Source organism: Pongo abelii, chromosome 13, assembly GCF_028885655.2.
Source record: "Pongo abelii isolate AG06213 chromosome 13, NHGRI_mPonAbe1-v2.0_pri, whole genome shotgun sequence".
Lineage (NCBI taxonomy): Eukaryota > Metazoa > Chordata > Mammalia > Primates > Hominidae > Pongo > Pongo abelii.
In genome coordinates, this window is record NC_071998.2 from 36,693,134 (window position 1) to 36,699,133 (window position 6,000).

General features: G+C 39.2%; 1 protein-coding gene across 1 annotated transcript in view; it reads left to right on the plus strand.

Annotated features, from left to right (window-relative positions):
* IFNE (interferon epsilon) overlaps positions 1-5,453 on the plus strand; it is a 61,153-nt gene extending 55,700 nt beyond the window's left edge. Inside the window, exon 7 of the mRNA XM_063714182.1 lies at positions 4,966-5,453. The gene's annotated coding sequence lies outside the window, so the exon portion shown is untranslated. The remainder of the gene's footprint in view (positions 1-4,965) is intronic.
* Positions 5,454-6,000: the final 547 nt, after the last annotated feature.

Below are 6,000 nucleotides of genomic sequence, written 5' to 3' on the forward strand. Positions count from 1 at the left end.
AATGACGAGAGTCCATGGCATTAGAGGATGAGGACTGAGATGACAAAAGACCCTGAGTCACCTGACTTGCCAGCTGGTTGATGCCTTTTATGTTGTAGGTCACCAGAGTATGCTGCAGGGTTGATTGTACTGCCTTAATTTAAGGATCTGGTAAAGAAAAATTTATGCTGACACTTGGTATAACAGTAAGGAAGGCTTTATTTAAAAGTATTGCAACAGGTGTCAAAACTATCATGATAGGTGTATTAGTTCTTGCATTACTATACAGAAAAACCTGAGGCTGGGTAATTTAGAAAGAAAAGAGGTTTAATTGGTTCACGATTCTGCAGACTCTACAGGAAGCATGGCTTGGGAGGCCTCAGGACACTTACAATCATGGCAGAAGGCTAAAGGGAAGCAGGCATGTCCTGCATGACCGGAGCAGGAGGAGAGAAGCAGGGGAGGTGCTGCACAATTTTAAACAACCGGATCTTGCAATAACTCACTCTTACCATGACACCACCAGGGGGATGGTGTTAAACCATGAGAAACCACCCCATGATCCAATCACCTCCCACCAGGCCCCACCTTCAACACGGGATTACAATTGCATGTGAGATTTGGATGGAGATGCTGACCCAAACCATATCAATATGGGAGAGAGGTCAGTTGGTGCTCAGCTCAAAAATCAGCAAAGGCAGCCTGGGGTTTATACCCAACAAGCAGAATGAGGGGGTCAGTGGATAGAAAATCACTAAAAGGAGACATCAGGTAGGGGGATCCTTGCTAACCTGAACATAATTCTTTCTAAAGGCAAACCAGGGTAATTATATATTGAGTGCGTGGGATGAGGATTTGATATCAGATTTTTTTATTAATTAAATTAGAAATATCTTTTTTCCTAGAAAACTGAAGTGTATGTAGAAATGTGAATACTCATACACGAAAATGCTCACGTACTTTTTTTCATATATAAATATTATTCTCTTCTATGTCAGGAGCAAAACTTTTGCCCTGATCCTAAGCTACATTTTACTCTCCATGCTTTACATAGGAAATCAGGCGCCCTCTACCTGATAGGTTTCTGTATTTGGTTGGCAATTTACCAGACCATCTGTGACAATAAGCTCTTTAAAGCCAATAATTGGGTTTTGTTAACTCTTTTATTCACAGTAGAAGCTGTGATCATGTTTCTCTTTCTTCTAAAATACATTCATGCGGGTCCATATGATTACACCTCACTGGGGCCACCAGGTCAAGATTACTATAGACATAGCCCTTTTTTCCCATAATGTTCTTACTGGAGGTCTACAGTGCTCCTCAGGCTGTGATAATACCCTGCCAAGACCAGCCCGGTCAGGGAGACCCTAACCCAGGGGCACTAGAGGAATTAAAGACACACACACAGAAATACAGAGGTGTGAAGTGGGAAATCAGGGGTCTCACAGCATTCAGAGCTGAGAGCCTTGAACAGAGATTTACCCACGTATTTTTACAGCAAGCCAGTCATTAGCATTGTTTCTATAGATATTAAATTAACTAAAAGTATCCCTTATGGGAAATGAAGGGATGCGCCGAATTAAAGGAATATGTTGGGCTAGTTAACTGCAGGAGGAGCATGTCCTTATGGCACAGATCACTCATGCTATTGTTTGTGGCTTAAGAATCCCTTTAAGCAGTTTTCTGCCCTGGGTGGGCCAGGTGTTCCTTTCCCTCATTCTGGTAAACCCACAACCTTCCAGCATAGGCGTTATGGCCATCATGAACATGTCACAGTGCTGCAGAGATTTTGTTTATGGCCAGTTTTAGGGCCAGTTTATGGCCAGATTTTGGGGGGCTTGTTCCCAACAATATCCCTAGCAAGAATCCTGGTCTTTTCCAGGTGCATGGGGATATGGAGATTCAAATTTTAAGATAATTGTATTTTCCCACCATCACTTCACTCACAAAGTTTTTATCACATCCAGTAACACCCTTTCCTCTAGAGTGACAATGTCCTCAACTCAAGCTCTTCCCAACTCATTCCTGAGGCAGGCAGACAACTTTTGAACTCTTTTACTAAGGAGGGGCCTATTTCCTCGAGCCAAAATAATTAGTCCTCTAAGACCCTCGCCCTTTCCCCTAGAGTGTTTGTGTGAAGGACTCTGCTTCTCAGTGGTTACCTTCTCCTGTCCTGAACCCATATCCCTAGGTATCAAATGTGTCCACAGTGCTCAGATGCTGATAGCAAAATTTGTTTTGTCTAAATAGGTGGAAGAATTATTCAATTGCAATAATTTTTACTCAAGTAAGCAAACAATTTGTATTTTGCCAAGTATAGCTTTTATTGCTCCAGTCTTATTTTTATTATCCAATACTTAAAACTACTGAATGCTTGTTATATTTGACCTTTCAGAGCTAGGCACAGGGGATTCAATGATGATTTTGTCTCTCATAGAAACTAATATGACAGAAACTAGTGACTTTCAGTTGTTCATCCACTCAGCATGATTCTCTTAGGGTTCTTTGTTACTCTGTCTCACCCTGGTAATGCAAGGCAGTTAGGCCTAGGCTATTATGTCAGGGAGAAATAGCCTTCTTTCCTTTACTCATTTGTGGTTTTTCATTTTAAATTTTTGCATAATTTCTGTTCACATGATTTACTTACTGGGCAAAGTTTGTCTTACTCTTTCTGTATTACATTCTAATTCAAGATGAAGTAACACAAATAAAAAGAATTAAAAGGCAAATAAGCCACATAGTTTTTCTCTGTACTTTTCAAGATTTCAGATTTTTAGTTTCTCATTTGAACTTTCCTAAAAAGCAAAACATGACATTATTTGTGAGCAAAAAGAAAACAAATGTAAGTACAAATGTCATGAAAGTGAAAGAGGGAAGTGACTTTCTAGTGATGAAATTGCAAAGTGTAAGCTAGCAAAATTCAATGCAACAAAATTGAGTAGGTGCTCTGGCAAAGAAGAAGAATGAAGGCCAATGTTGAGGTATACAAAGGCAGGGAAATGGCAGCTTCTGCCAGAGGCTCCAAGAAGAGCAACTCCTGGGTCAATGAACTGCCCTCAGTTTTGCAAAACCAGCTACATGACATTTCTTTCATTGAGTCCACATTACTTATTCCTTTGCTTTTTATTATAATATGTATTTTTTATTTTTCCAATACATAATATTTGTACATATTTATGGGGTATATGTGCTATTTTAATACATGCATAGGATATATAATGATCAAGTCAGAGTATTTAGGATACCTATCACTTTTAGTATTTATATTCTTTCTTCATGTTGGGAACATTTCAACTCCTCTCTTCTAGCTATTTTTTAAATATATGATACATTGTTTTTAACTATAGTCACCCTACCATGGTATCTAACATTAAAACTTATTTTTTTCTATCTAACTGTATGCATACATGTGGTCAGCTCTGAGGAGAAAAGGGAGGAGTCACACCAACTACCTCCCAAGAGACAGGCAATCAGACCCCAGTTGTTATAACTCCAATCCTCTCTGGCAGCGTAATGGATATTAGCCTTGCCTGAACGCTCTACCAAGTTAATAAATCTACTCAGGCAAGGAAAGACAATAAAAAAATTTCTTCCATAAATCTACAGTTAAAAGAGAGGGAATTAGATTATCCCAGAAGATTCTGCTCTTAACCTGGCTAGTAATAATTGTGATTTTTTTAAAAAAAGTAGATTAAAAAAATTAAAAAAAAACCAAGATTGCATGCTTGCAATGAATGATACACTATTCTAAGATCTTCACAAATATTAATTCAGGCCTGGGATATGGTCACACAGCTGCTCAGCCATCCTGGGGATGTGTCTGCCAGGGGTGGCCCATGGGGTTGTTTCTCAGGCCAGGGACTCAAGCACAGGGCATCCAAACTGGAAAGGAGGAAGTCAAATTGTCTCTGTTTGCAGACAATATGTTCTTATATGTAGAAAAACCTAAAGGCTCTACCAAAAAACTCTTAGAACTGATAAACTAATGCAGAAAAATTTCAAGATACAAAATTAATATACAAAAAGCCATCACATTTCTATATACAAGCAACGAACTAGCTAAAAAAGAAATCCAGAAGGCAATCCCATTGACAACAGCTGCAAATACAATAAAATACCTAGGAGTACATTTAACCAACAAGATTAAAGAGCTCTACAAGGAAAACTATAAAACACTAATGAAAGAAATTGAGAAAAATACAAACAAATGGAAAGAAATCCCGTGCTCATGGATTGAAAGAATTAGTATCATTAAATGTCTATATTACCCAAAGCAATCTACAGATTCAATGCAATCCCTGTGAAAATACCAATGATTCTTCATAGAAATGGTAAACAATATATTAAAATTTGTATGGAACCACAAAAGACTTCGAATAGAAAAAATGATCCTGAGCAAAAAGAACAGCTGGAGGCATCATGCCACCAGATGTTTTGTATGACCAAGATGGAAAAATATTTTCCATTTCCTGCACAGAGGCAGTGAATGCTTTTATAGGGCAGCTTACCAATGAGTCTGGCTTTAGTGACAAACTCAGCCCACCTACCTAATATGGTGGTTTTTATTTAATTTATAACCTCATCTTATTAAAAATCATAAAATAAAATTGTAGTATTGAAATAAACATATCATTAAAATCAGCACTAATTGATAAAATGATAAAAGCATTATTATTTTACCAAACATGTTCTTTGGAACCTAATCCTCAGGAAGTGGAAAGTAGGCACTTTAAATGTGCCAGCCAAGTGTAGAAGGCATCCACTGGGAAAAAAAAAAGAATTGAGCCACCAATGATCTATTTTCAATTGAGTTAAATAAATTTTAATAATGGTCTTTGCTGCCATTAGCAGTTGTGATCACCAAATACCCACATTACTAGTATCTGTCTTGCTGGGAAAGCTCTGCTCCAATTGTTGCTAAATGTATTCAAATACCTACCTGTATCTCTTCTGCTCAAATATTATTTCATTTATTTTGTTTTCAAGGGAAGCTGTATCAAGACCTGAATTTAAGAGTTTCCTTTGATTGCATTGGCCGCATGAAAAATTTTCCCTGCAGTGGAATGACTTGTTGGCTCCAAGGAAGAAACCACAAGAGGCAGCAGGTAGTCAAATACCTCATCCTTTCCAGTACACTACAGGCTCCTGTGGCATCAGTGTCATCCATCCTGGGACGCTGATGTTGGCCACATCTCCATAGGAGAACTCTGCTCTCAGCATCCACTTCAATCTTCTCTCCCTCTAATTAGAATAATCTGAACAGTTGACTTAGTGCTCTCATTGGAAGTGTTCCATCTCCTGAGGACCTGTTGCTGTTCCAGTCTCTGTTCTCCTTCCATGTTCTCAAGCTGTGGCTGGTTCTTTCAACTTCTTCATATTACATGTGGGCTCTGCTTTTTTGAACAAATGAGAGTCCTGAGCCTTGTGCAGTCTCCTCCTAGGAGAATTAAAACATGAGAGTGCCTAAACAGGAATAGATTTGCTCCTGGATTCTTTACCAGCTCATTGGGTATAGTCTGTGGGCAGGACCCCCTCTATTCAGTGTTTCTGTGCCCAGTGGGACATCCTTGACTTCTGCAGTCCTGAGGTTGGCAGGCAGGGAGAGTTCAGGCATGGCCACATTCACACTCTCACTCACTCCCTGACCTGACAAAGCCCCAGTGTCTCCAGTGCTGCACCACGATCTTTGTTACTCCTCCAAGGGATCCAGGGAAAGAATCAAGGCTCCATGTGTCCCTCTTGAGGGGTGCTTCCCAGGCACCTGTGCAGGGCAGCCTGTGATAGAGCCCTCACTGCCAACTCTGCCACCCCCTCGCTTCAGTTCTCCATTACTTTAGGATACACAAAAAATTAACTCAGGATATGATTAAAGAGATTTTTCAGGGTAAGATGAAAATGCAGAGCCATATAATATAATTTATGCTGACTGAACATAACATTAGAAACAACAAAAAGTAAAACCACACTAGAGAAATTAGCAGCATAAAAATCAGTAAAAGAATAGAAGAGATAGTAACATCT